Source organism: Dermacentor silvarum, chromosome 8, assembly GCF_013339745.2.
Source record: "Dermacentor silvarum isolate Dsil-2018 chromosome 8, BIME_Dsil_1.4, whole genome shotgun sequence".
Lineage (NCBI taxonomy): Eukaryota > Metazoa > Arthropoda > Arachnida > Ixodida > Ixodidae > Dermacentor > Dermacentor silvarum.
The window spans coordinates 127,142,483-127,156,009 of record NC_051161.1 but is presented as its reverse complement, the minus strand read 5'-3'; positions in this window follow the sequence as shown (position 1 = coordinate 127,156,009).

Here is a 13,527-nt window from a genome sequence, read left to right as displayed (position 1 = left end):
GGAGCTGTGGAAGAATCACCATTGCAGTGTTTCTAGACATGAAGCGTGCATTTGACACGTCCAGCCACACTCACGTACTGCATGGGTCACTTCAGTTGGGCATAGTTGGCCGAACACTGAGATGGATTGCGGAATTCTTAAGAGACAGGAAAATCTATATTGAAACTGCTGATGGCAAAAGCACAGAGCGTAAAGTTAATCAAGGCGTTCCACAAGGTAGTGTATCAGTCCATTTCTACTTAACTGTGTTATGGCTGAATTACCCCATATCTTGCCTGCTACCTTGAATTATTCACTATATGCAGACGACTTGTGCATATGGGCATGTGACACGAGTACTCAAGCCTTTCAGCAAAAGTTGCAAGTGGCCTAAGAGTGATTAGTGTTTTTTTTTTATGTAGAGGTATGATTATTTCACTTGAGAAAACTGCTGTACTTCCTTATACAAGGAAATGCCTCAAGAGATTCCAGCTCGTGCTGGACTCTCAGCGTTTGCAACTTGTGCGACGACACAAGTTCTTGGGTATTATTATAGACAGACGGCCAGCATGGGCTCCCCAAATAAAAGCATTAGAGGAGAAAGTGAACTCCCTAATCAACATTCTTCGTCGATTTGTTGGAGTGAGATGGGGTAGTTCAACCTCTTCTTTATTACGTATTCACTCGGCGATCATTAGACGAAGAATAGCATACTCTGCCCCTGTACTACATGGAATATCTCGTAATCTAGAGGAAACAATTCTAAGATTAATGGCCAAAAGCCTTCGCATATGTCTTGGCATTCCCCGTGCATCTTCCAGTGCTTTGGTAATTGCTGAGTCCCGCCAACCAACTTTTCATGCACTAAGATTTACGGAAACTTGTCGTCACTTTTTTCGTTTAGCAACACAACACGCTAATCATCCACTATGCCAATACCTTCAAGGTAGAACCGCTGCACGCATGCATGATGAAATACGGCGGTACAAAAACTTACTACCTGCTAACGAATATTGGCCTGCATGCGCAACTCATCCCCCATGGCGACTTGCAATTCCAGAAATAGTCACTTCAATTCCTGTAGTAGGCCGTAAATGTGATATGCCCGTAGTTGCGATAAAGATATTCATTTTATAACATCTTTACACTAACCACGTAGACCTCATTCACGTATATAGCGATGGATCATGCTGGAAACAAAGCTCTACATCAGCGTTTTATATAGCTGCATACCAAGAGAAAAGAGCTTATAAGCTTTGCCAATTTACAACGTCCACAATGGCAGAACTTTACGCAACACTTTCTGCTTTACGTTACATACGTCAGCATTCAGGACCTCTTCGCTGGGTAGTTCTGAGTGATTCGCAAGCCTCATTGCTGAGCTTAAATGAAATCAGTTTAAGAAAAACAAACAGCACATTGGCATACGAAATACAGAAGACACATGCCATAGCAAAAGATCTACAACACGACATAACTTTCCAGTGGATTCCAAGTCACTGTGAAATCATAGGAAATGTAACGGCTGATCACATGGCACGTGCAGCTCATCGAAAGAATGAATTATCACTAGTTCCTCCAGCAACGACTGATGCGCATTGTTTATTGAACAAACTATGCCGTAAATTGTCAAAGGCAACTTGGTTCATAAATTATGCGCAGAATTCAATTATATAATATTCATCCTGGAATAGAATTCAATATTCCGTTCAAAATTAACCGATCGGTTGAAACAACAGTACATAGGCTTCGGCTAGGCACTGCCTATACTAAAAGCTTCCTGTATAGGATAAGAAAAACTAATAGTGCTACATTCTCATGTGGAGAGGCTGAAGAAGACATAGAACACCTTCTTCTACACTGTAAAAAAGATGATGCTCCCGTAAGAAGCTTTCAGAAAAACTACATGGCTTGGATAGATGACCACTATCCATAGGAAAAATTTTGGGTCCACGGCCGACAGAACAACTACAAACCATCGCTGCGCGCGCCTTAGTACAATTTTTGAAGGACTCAAAAATTTAAAAAAAAAATTAAATTATGGGGTTTTACGTGCCAAAACCAGTTCTGATTATGAGGCACGCCGTAGTGGGGGACTCCGGAAATTTGGACCACCTGGGGTTCTTTAACGTGCACCTAAATCTAAGTACACGGGTGTTTTTCGCATTTCGCCCCCATCGAAATGCGGCCGCCGTGGCCGGGATTCGATCCCGCGACCTCGTGCTCAGCAGCCCAACACCATAGCCACTGAGCAACCACGGCGGGTGAAGGACTCAAAAATATCACAAAATTACTGATATCAGTTATTGCTGGCATTGCTATTGTCACGGGAAACGGTATAACTGAACATATATTTACAAAATATATACAGCGAGCTGTAGCACTGCCAAGAAGGTGGATAGACAATCTCTTCACCCACATCGTCAACTTCATCTTTGTCCCATTGCGCGCAGTCTCGTAACATTAACCTCCGGCCGGAAAAGCCCTACCCGACTCCTAATACAGGGTGGTGGGCGCGAGGTATGGCTTGAGGCGGGCCACGTGCACGACGTCTGACGAAGAAGACGTGTAGGATCGAGCGGGGCTATTTCGTAAGTGACGCCTGTCAAATGTCGCAGGACGCGATAGGGGCCAGAGTATCTCCAAAGTAGTTTTTCAGAAAGACCAAAGCGCCGAGACGGGGACCAGCCAAGGACAAGATCACCCGCACTGAAGCGGGCGTCCCGGTGGTGGGCGTCGTACAACTTCTGCCGTGACTGCGACGCAGAGAGGCGAAGACGGGCAATGTGACGTGCCTTTCTGCTGTAGCAATGGCGTCGCACGCGCATTCAGTAGGCAGCGCGGCTGGGGTCGAAATAAGTGTGTCAAAAGGGAGCGTTAGTTCTCTGCCGTATAGAAGATAGAATGGAGAGTAGCCGGCGGTGTCATGGCGTGAGGAGTTGTAGGCAAAGGTGACAAAAGGTAGCGCAGTGTCCCAGTCATGGTGATCAGACGAAACATACATGGAGAGCATATCAGTGATAGTGCGATTCAGACGCTCAGTAAGACCGTTCGTTTGGGGGTGGTACGCAGTCGTAAGTTTGTGTTTGGTGGCACAAGAACGAAGTAAGTCTTCAATGACTTAGATAAGAAGTAGCGGCCCCGGTCGGTGAGAAGCTGACGAGGAGCGCCGTGATGTAAAATTACGTCTTGCATCAAGAAGTCGGCGACGTCTGTAGCGCAACTGGTCGAGAGAGGTCTTGTGATAGCGTAACGGGTCGCATAATCCGTAGCAACGGCAATCCATTTATTGCCAGCGGTGTAGAGAGGGAAGGGGCCGAGAAGTTCGAGGCCAACACGAAAAAATGGCTCGGCGGGTATGTCAATAGACTGGGGGAGCCCAGCTGGAGGAAGAGATGGCCTTTTCCGGCGTTGGCACGACGCGCAGGCAGCGTCATAACGTTGAACATAACGGTAGAGACCGGGCCAGAAAAAGCGCCGCCGTACACGGTCATACGTCCTGGAAACACCAAGGTGGCCGGCTGTAGGGACATCATGCAGTTGCTCGAGCACGGTCGCCCGAAGGTGTGCGGGAACGACGAGTAGTAGTTCCTGTCCTTCGGGGTGCATGTTACGGCGATATAATGTGCCATTTACAATGACAAACAGGTGAAGTGACCGGTCCGACGAGCCATATTGCAGGCCGTTGATGAGATCATTTAGAGACGTGTCCCGCCGTTGCTCGTCACCAATGTGGCTGAAAGCGGAGAGCGAGAAGAGGCCAGGCGGTGTATCCTCCGTGGTAGCTTCGGGGGCCTCAACGGGGTGCCGAGACAAGCAGTCGGCATCCTGGTGTAGTCGGCCAGACTTGTACACCACAGTGTACGTGAATTCCTGAAGACGTAGAGCCCAGAGAATTAGACGCCCAGTGGGGTCCTTGAGGCTCGAAAGCCAGCACAGAGCGTGGTGGTCAGTGGTACCATTTAAAGGCCGCCCGTACAAGTAGGGGCTAAATTTGCTAACTGCCCAAACAAGAGCGAGGCACTCGCGCTTGGTAATGGAATAATTGCGCTCGGCAGGGAAAAGTAGCCGGCTGGCGTACGCAATAACTCGATCACAGCCACGTTGGCATTGCGCTAAAACAGCACTAATGCCATAGCCACTCGCGACTGTGCGTACTTCAGTTGGAGCATTGGGATCAAAGTGGGCGAGAATCGGCGGGGTAGTGAGTAGCGTGATAAGGTGTTAAAAGGCTGTGGCTTGAGCGAAACCCCATGAAAGCGGAGCGTCTTTCCTGAAAGATCGGTTAGTGGACGGGCTATGACTGCAAGATTTCTGAAAAATCAGCGGAAATACGAGCACAAGCCCCCAAACTTCGAACATCCTTGGCACAACTTGGTACAGGGAACTCGATGACAGCACGAACCTTGGCGGAGTCGGGACGGACGCCAGTTGAATCGACGAGATGCCCGAGGATGGTAATTTGGCGGCGACCGAAGTGGCATTTCGAAGAATTAAGTTGTAGCCCAGCCGCACGAAACACCGACAGGATGGATGAAAGACGTGTGAGGTGTGTGGCAAATGTCGGGGAGTACACGATCACGTCGTCCAGGTAGCACAGGCAGATAGACCATTTAAAGCTGTGAAGAGCGTGTCCAAAATTCGCTCTAATGTGGCCGGGGCATTGCACAGTCCACATGGCATAACTTTGAACTGATAGAGGCCGTCAGATGTAACAAATGCTGTCTTTTCACGGTCCCTGTCGTCCACGGCAATCTGCCAGTAACCAGAGCGCAGGTCGATGGATGAAAAATAGGTCGCGCCGTGAAGGCAATCCAGAGCGTCATCAATTCGTGGAAGACGATGTACATCCTTCTTGGTGAGCTTATTGAGATGCCGATAATCAACGCAAAATCGCCAACTGTTGTCTTTCTTTTTAACTAAGACTACAGGGGAAGCCCATGGACACGCGGACGGCTCAATAATGCCTTTTGAAAGCATGTTGTCAACCTCTTGTTGAATAACTTGGCGCTAAGATGCTGACACGCGATAAGGTTGCCGGTGAATCGGAGGCGCATCGCCAGTATGTTTGCGATGTTTGACGAGACAGGTTTCACCTAAGGAACGGCCGTCAAAGTCGAAGATGTCGGAGTATGTGACCAGCAAATGACGGAGGTCGCCTACTTGGGAGTGCAGAAGGTCCGGGGCAATCATATTTGTTATAGCGCTCTGTACCGACGGAGAAGTGGGCGAGTCGGCCGACAATATTGCTGACGTAGGATCTGGTGACAGTGATGAAATCTGGCACTCATCTGGTGGTGACAGGGCGGCCAAAACTATGCCTTGGGGAAGAACTTGAGGACAGAGTCCGAAGTTCAAGAGGGGCAGGCAAGTCTGGTTGGTCGCAACAGTCACAGGATTGTGGAGAAAGGAAATGTTGTGCGACAAAAGGACACTGGTACACGGAGTAACCACATAGTCACCATCCGCTACACTGGGGCAAGGTACAGCGACAATATAGGTGAGTGCTTGGGGCGGCAAACGAACAAACTCGGCACGAGAGAGCTGGCTCTGGACTACGTCAGGAGCGTCTAGTAAAGCGGGGAAGTCAAGTTCAACGGCACCGGCCGAGCAGTAAATTACAGCGGAGTGGTCAGTCAAAAAATCGAGTCCAAGGATTACGTCATGAGGGCAGTGGCGAAGAACATGAAACAACATGCAAATGTGGCGGCCAGCGACGCTCACGCGTGCGGTGCACATTCCAAGCACGGCCGGAGTTCCGCCGTCAGCGAAACGCACAACGCGGGACTCTGCAGCTGTTAGTAATTTGTGTAAGCATTCATGGAGATCAGAGCTCATGATACAAATATGTGCACCGGTGTCGATAAGGGCAGTAACGGGTAGGCCATCCACTTCTACGGCAAGTTGGTTCTCGTGCGTGGGCAAGGTTAAAAGGGGCTTTGCAGGTCGTGGGTCCAATGCAGCGTCACCTCCGGGAGTTGCATTGCTCAGTTTTCCTGGGAAGAATGGCCAGAGGGGTGCGGCGATGAATAGCGGCGGGGCAGAGGGGACTGGGAACGATTATCGTGCGGAGAAGCTGAACGGCTGGCGCTGCGGGTTGGTACAGGAGCGTCTCGGAGCGGTGAGTTGTTACGAGCGGGAAACTGCAGGGGCCGATTGTCGTCGCGGCGAATGTAAAAAATTAGCGAGGGGAGGAAGGTTGGCAATACCGGCAGTGACGGGAAATATGTCCAATGCCGTGGCACTGAAGACATATGGGCTTCTCGTCCTGGGTTCTCCACTGGGCCGGATCATGATAGCGGCGCAACGTTTCTGTATTTCTGTAAGGTTCGAGAACAGAACATACCCGAGGGTGAGGCAGGGATGCAACAGCCTGGAGTCCTGCGTTAGCCAGCTCTTCCCTCACGACGGCTTGAATTAAAGAGACTGTCGGTCGGGAATCGTCGGAAGAGCGTGCGAAATAGGAAGGTGGCGACGCCGCCTCAATTTCACGACCAACGATGCGGACAAGGCTATCGGTGGTCGGTTGCTGATTGGGCGGCTGAACGTCCGCGCAGGACGATGTAGCGGCCGTGTTTGGAAGCCGCATGAACTGTTGGGCGATGCGGCGCCTCTTCAGTGCTTCAAAACGCCGGCACTCCTTGATTATATGTCTTCAACGGTCGAGCAGGCCTTAAAGACCAGCAAGTTGAAAGCATCATCAGCAGCGCCTTTCAGGACGTGACTTACTTTGTCCGCCTCGGTCACGGTGGCATCAACTCGGCGGCAAAGGGCGATAACGTCAAGTATATACGACGCGTACGACTCCGTGGGAGATTGGGTGCGACAGGAGAGATCTTTCGAAGCGGCGCTCTGGTGGCCAATTGGTTTGCCATTGCCAAATAGGTCACGAAGCGTCTGCTTACACAGATCCCAGCAGGTCAGCTCCGTTTTGTGAGTGTCAAACCAGACGCGCGCTGTCCCACTGAGGTAGAAACCGACATTAGCGAGTGTCACTGTCGGGTCCCACCGATTGTTGGTTGCGACGTGCTCGTAATTCCTAATCCAGTCATCAACGTCGACGTTGTCGGTGCCGCAAAAAGATCCTGGGTCGCGGGGTTGGATCAAGATCACTGTCTCGGGTGCCGGTGTTGCGGTTGACGCAATATCCCCGCCTGTTGACATGGTGAAACTTGCCAGGACACGTCCGCTGCGGAGTTCCGTCTTGAGTAGTACCCCAGCACTTCCACCAAGATGTCACAAGAAAGGCTATAACTGAAAATATATTTACAAAATATATACAGCAAGCTGTAGCACTGCCAAGATGGCGGAAAGACAATCTCTTCAATCGTTGTTGTTGTTGTTGCCTCTTCAATCGTCGTCTTCTTCAACCAAATGGTCAACGTCATCTTTGTCCCATTGCGCGCAGTCTCATAACATTATTATTAACAGGCACTCTTGATTACATGTTTATTGTGTCTTCGTGTTCATGTAGCCTTTGTGTCTGCGTAAAAGACTGTTGTATTTCGAGCGCGGCATTCAAGGGGGACCTAATTTGCAAGTGCCCAACATCTGTGTGAACATCTTGGTTTTGTGAACATTTATGCTTTGTGAACTCATGTGTTGCGTGTGAACACTTCGGCTTTGTGAGTATTTATGTTATGTGAACTCTTCGGTTGCGCGAACATTTATTTATATTGCAGTTAAGACTTAGTACGTGAATGTTCGTACATGTTCGTCCAGTCCATGTCAGTCCAGTACATTAGTCCAGTTTTGTGATTTTTGACAGCAGCTGCTGCTGCTGCTGCCCAAAGGGGCAGGTCCCCTGACAAACTACTGATCTTAGTAGCTTTTTGTGGCTACTCTTTCCGAGTATATTTTGTTGCAGTAGAATAAATTCAAATTCATGGGCTTTATAACGTTAATCTATCGTCACTTTATTCCAACCTCCTGGCATCAAATTTGCGTAACCGCCGACGAAAGCACGGGTGGTGACCCGCAAGGTTGTTTCAACAGCCGAATCAAACGCTCTCCTCGCTTATAGTAGGTGGATTTCGTTTGGCTTCAAAGCGAATAGCATTGCCTACACAGGCAGCTTTTCCTTAATTGTCTGACGAGAGGCGAGGAGCGCGCAGAACAAGATAGAGCTTCGGTGGAGCCTAGTTGGCAATGACGGTGAAATTAGATGAACGCGTGAGGAGAGTGGTGCCGGCGTCTCCGATTGGTCCGCTTCCCCTTGCTTAGATTGCGGTGGCTCGTCGACGATTGCGGGATGCTAAAATGCCGCTAAAACGAACGCTGAGTGAAGACGATTTGGCAGAGCAATGTTGTATATACGTGCTGAGAGAGCTCGGCAACGTTATACTTGCATGCAAAATTTGGAATATACGCAAAGAAATCAATTCTCACCGTACAGCTCCGAGGACACAGCGCCGGAGCGATCAGGGTATAGCAATCTTCTATTCCTCTCGGAATGGGGCAGTCTCCAGCTATTCAAAAACAAAGTTCAATTTTGTTCGGCATATAAATACGTGTTTAGTGCGTAACGTCACTATGACGGCGGGGAGATTCCGCGGGTTTGTGACGTCACGTTACCGACAGGCGAGCTAGCTAGGCGTGGCCTGAAAACATTTTCACTAATCAAGTAAGGCTACTAATGGTGGCGAAGTCGTAATGTCGGAGACTTGTTTTTATTTTGTTCGGCCTAATCATGCTTAATCAGCGTGTGCGCACGTCATATTGAGATGGGGACATTTCGCGGTTTTCGTGACATCTCATGACAAACAGGCAAAGTGGGCGTTGCGCCAAAAATGTTTGACCAGTTATGGAGGGCTAACAATGGAAATTGAGTAAAAACAGTTTGGAACATCTTTACGTTACAGCGTCCCAGGTCGCTCCCATTAATGGTGAAATTTACGCAGTTAACGTGGTCACTTGTAATTGACGCATATATCCATAAGGGTATGTTTAGAGAAAACTTGTTTTATAAGCTGTTCTCGTGTTTTATTCTTGCTAAACGCTGATGTTCCAGTTATATGTGTTAGCGACGCCGTGGAGCCATATTGATACGCTAGTAGTGAGCTATAGTTTTTGTATTTGTGAGATAATCATTAGGAATGTTATTACTCTCGTGGTGATGGCCGGATAGGTTGTGGCAATCTATTAAAGAAAGGTAGGGATCGGCAGTCTTTGTGACTGCGATAAGTCCGCGCAGACGTAGCGGCTGCACACATTTTCAGTTTTGGTATGCTAATGACGCAGGATCAAAATTTAAAACGAAGGTCTCATGGCATCTCCCCCGAACTTTGATGGTGCTGGCAGCTGCTGTCCTATAAGATGGATCGCTACTGGACACAATGTGAAACGGCTCGGGATATTTTTTTTTCTTCATTTAGGGCGCACACGCAGGCGGTAACACTTGGTACCTCATTTTTTAAAGCTGTGTATCACTGATGCTGTAAGCTATGTTGAATATACTACAAGGGCGAATCAGGAAGTCTTTGCCGCTACTTTTTTTTAGCCAAAAACGGCTCTAGATGCGAAATCAACATATCCATTCCAAGCGGTGGACCTTTTTTTGGACCGGCCCGGTCTTATCTGCCGGTAGCTCCGCGGCACGGCGCTGCTGTCAGTTGGTGAAGATGGCCGTTGTGCTTCACACGACCACGGCGTACGAGCAACGAAGTGTGATCCCTTTTCTATGGAGCAAGGGACGAACGCCCATCGAAATCCACAGGGAAATGCGGCCCACGTATGGGGAAAGGTGTCTCGCTTTGAGAAGTGTGAGGTTGTGGTGCTGTGAGTTCGCAAAAGGCTGCAAAAGTCCGACGGTGGTTCTACACTCAGCCGAACGAATTCAACCACAGGGGCATCTCAAATTTAGTGGTGCGATGGGACATCAGTCTGAACAGGTGTGGGGGACTATGTGGGAAAATAGTGTAAAGTTCGTAGAATAGTACGTTTATTTGTAATTACCTGCATGTACCTTATTTTGGCTAATGGGCAGTGACTTTCTGATTCGCCCTCGTAGAATATGGCTGTGGAGACACTTGTACTCACTGGTGTTCCTTTGTTGTGTTTGTCCGGTTCTTTTCTTTGTTTCGTGAATTGAGGTACTCCAGATGCGCTGCCCTAAGAACGGAACGGCACTTTCCTCCGCCCACGGCTTCCCCGAGACTCTCCTCAAATTTACGACTTTGGTTGGGCTTGCCGGGAGCAGGCGCGGATCCAGGGGGGATGTCCGGATGTCCTGACCCCCCCCCCCCCCCTCAGATTTGTGCAACGCCCCCTCGCTGACAGGGGGATGGCCCCTGTCGCAAAGAAATATAGCCACACCAGCATTCTTCAAAAGCTATTTTTCTCGAGTACCAGTGATATCAGCCATGTAGAAGTAAAGCTAGCTCGCTCACAAGCTTAGTTGTATTCCGTCGGGGTGTGGTGTCGCGAAGTTGCCCTAGTTATTTTTTCTCACGAACACCTTGGACCTCCTGGCGCCTGCCGTGCCTTACTCGTCCCGTCGGTGGCGTCGAATGAACGAGGGGACGTCCCTTTTGCCAAGCACGCCGATGTCCGTGCGAGCGCCTTCGCGCCTGATCAACTTAGTTGCCCCTTGGGGTGTCATCGGTTGCCTCATTGGCTGTCATCGGTTCCGCGACCAACCTGCTTAATGTGTTCAACCAGCAAGAGATCACTTGCTGAAGTGTTAATATACAAGGTTTGTCCGAAAAGTAATGTCAGTGATTATATTGTGAAGCGACTATACGTCGCAGCGCACTAAGACCAGTTGGGATTGGTGGAGGGGGAAGTTAGCTTACGCACGCGCGGTCGCTCAGTCGTCTGCGACCATCTGAAGAGTAAGGACAAGGTTTTCCGTCAACTCATTTTCATTTACCGTGCAAGCCGTAATGCAGCACTCGTTTGAACAAAGGATTGCCATCGATTTTTGTGTGAAACTCGGCAAGTCTGCAGTGGAAACTTTTCCTATATATGATAAAGACAGCTTTTGGTGATAATTGTTTGTCAGAACGAGGAATTTACCGGAGGCACAAGGTCTTTTTAGAAGGTTGTGAAGAGGTCAGCGATGAAGCCCGCGCTGTACCGCCGTCAACGACCATCACCGACGAAAATGTGACGCGCGCGAGAGATCTTTTATACTCACACCCTCGTTTGAGTGTCCGTTTAGTGGCACAGACAGTAAACATTCTAAAAAGTACCCTTCGCGAGATTTTGACGAATAATTTTCAGATGCGAAAAGTGTGCGCGAAGATCTTGCGCAAAATCTTAATGGACGACCAACAATCGAGCCGAGTTGAAACGTGCCAGGAGGTTTGGGACTTGTGCGAAAGTGACCCCCACGTTTTGGACAATGTCATCACAGGTGACAAGACTTGGGTATTTGAATACGACCCCGAAACAAAAAGGCAAAGTGCCAAGTGGCACAGCTCGGCGTCCCCTCGCCCCAAGAAGGCCAGAATTAGCAAGTCAAAGGTCAAGACCATGCTGATTGTGTTCTTTGACATCAGTGGACTTGTCCACCATGAGTTTGTACCCCATGGCACAACCGTGACCGCCAAATTCTACGTAAAAGTGCTCAAGCGACTCAAACGAAGGATTCATCGCACCCAGCCTGATATCGGGGGTGATTGGAATTTTCACCATGACAACGCACCATGCAGCCTGCACCGCCTTCCTTGTGAACCGCTTCCTGGCCGATTGAAAGATGCCAACGGTTCCCCAGCCACCCTACAGTCCTGACGTGGCTCTCCCAGGCTTCTTCTTCTTTCTGCGCTTGAAAATTCCGATGAAAGGACATCATTTCGCGACAGTTGGCAAAGTCGAAAAGGCATGCACAAAGACTCTAAAGGACATTCCTAAGGAGGCCTACCGTGACGCCTTCGATGGTTGGAAATCTCGCTAGAAGCAATGTAACGACGAAACATTTTATTGTGTTGTACCGATCTGATCAATAATTTATTTTTAATCGACTCACTGACATTACTTTTCGGACAAACCCTGTATAAATAATAACTAACAGCTAAACTGAGAACTACGCATGGGCAACTTTTTTAAACTGTAGCCCTCATTGTGATCACGTTGACAATATCCAGTACGAGCACAGTACCGTTCGTACGCTACACGTTTTTCATTGTAACTTCGCAGTTTTATTACCGTACATTAAGCATAGTAGGGTCAAAGCCGCCGCAATCGTTTATTTGAGTGGGCGTTCTCGCGGAGCGGGGCTAAGTCTCGAACAGCGGCTGCGAAGTAGGGGAGCGTGACGTCAGCTGCCAACGCCGGCGTGCGGGCCAAGGATGGCGTCGCGTGGTTAGAGAAACGGGAGCAGATGCGCGCCTTGTGTAAACGAATGGCGTAGCGTGGGAAACAAAACATGAAGACGCTGGCTCGCGCTCTCGGCTACTACACCATATCGTTCTTCTTGTAGGTGGTGTCGTGAGTCTTCATACGCGGTGATTCGCATATCGTAAACAACCAGCGTAGTGGTTGCCGCGTTGGAGCTTCAAAGCAAACGAAGGTGTCTCAGCCGAACACAAAGAATCTCCTTAAGGAAAAGAAGGTGTCCCAATAGAACTCCAAAGATGGACCCGTGCTTACGCATTTATAACGAACCTGCAACATACCATCCCCAATTTTATTTTAAAAAACAATACAGGCTAGATATACCGGGTGTTCAAAATTAAGCTTTATGGTTTTCTTAAAATTAGGCACTGGGAGGCACGTGAAGACCACCTGTGCAAATAAGTTACGTGGCCAGGGGGACACAAAATGAGATGATAATTATCGCTGTCAGCAGCCGAATTGACTATAATTGAATAATTAACTTCTTATTGACTGCAGTAAGAAACACGACTGCCTCTAAGTTTTCAATACAAACATACCCACTTACTGCAGTCGACAAAAATAATTGTTCAATTTTAGTTAATTGGGCTGCTCGCAGCAATTATTATCATCTCACTTTGTGCCCACCTGGCTACATAACTTATTTGCACAGGTGGTCTTCGCTTGCCTCCCAGTGCCTAATTTTAAGAAAAGCATAAAGCTTAGTTTTGAACACCCTGTATTATCAGGCACAGCCGCCAAGCACATGGCTGTATTGGGTAACTTCCTTTTCCTATAAGCTCGGAGAAACTGATACCTGACTTCGCTATAGGGCTTCTTCCTCTTTCTGGGGTTTTACGTGCCAAAACCAGTTCTGATTATGAGGCACGCCGTAGTGGAAGGCTCCGGATTAATTCTGACAACCTGGTGTTCTTAAACGTGAACTACAACGCAAGCACACGGGCATTTTTTGCATTTCTCCTGGTTCGAAATGCGGCCGCCACGGCCGGGATTCGATCCCGCGATCTCGTGCTCAGCAGCGCAACGCCTGAGCTGACTGAGCCACCACGGTGGGCTACAGGTGTTGCTCTAGACGTATAAAACATGGGTTTATCGTGAGTAGAAACGGTGAATTTCGGTAAATAAGAAAGGCTACTACTATCATCATCATCATCATCATCATTGACAGAAGCTGACCCCCCCCCTCAGAAAAAAACCTGGATCCGCCCCTGG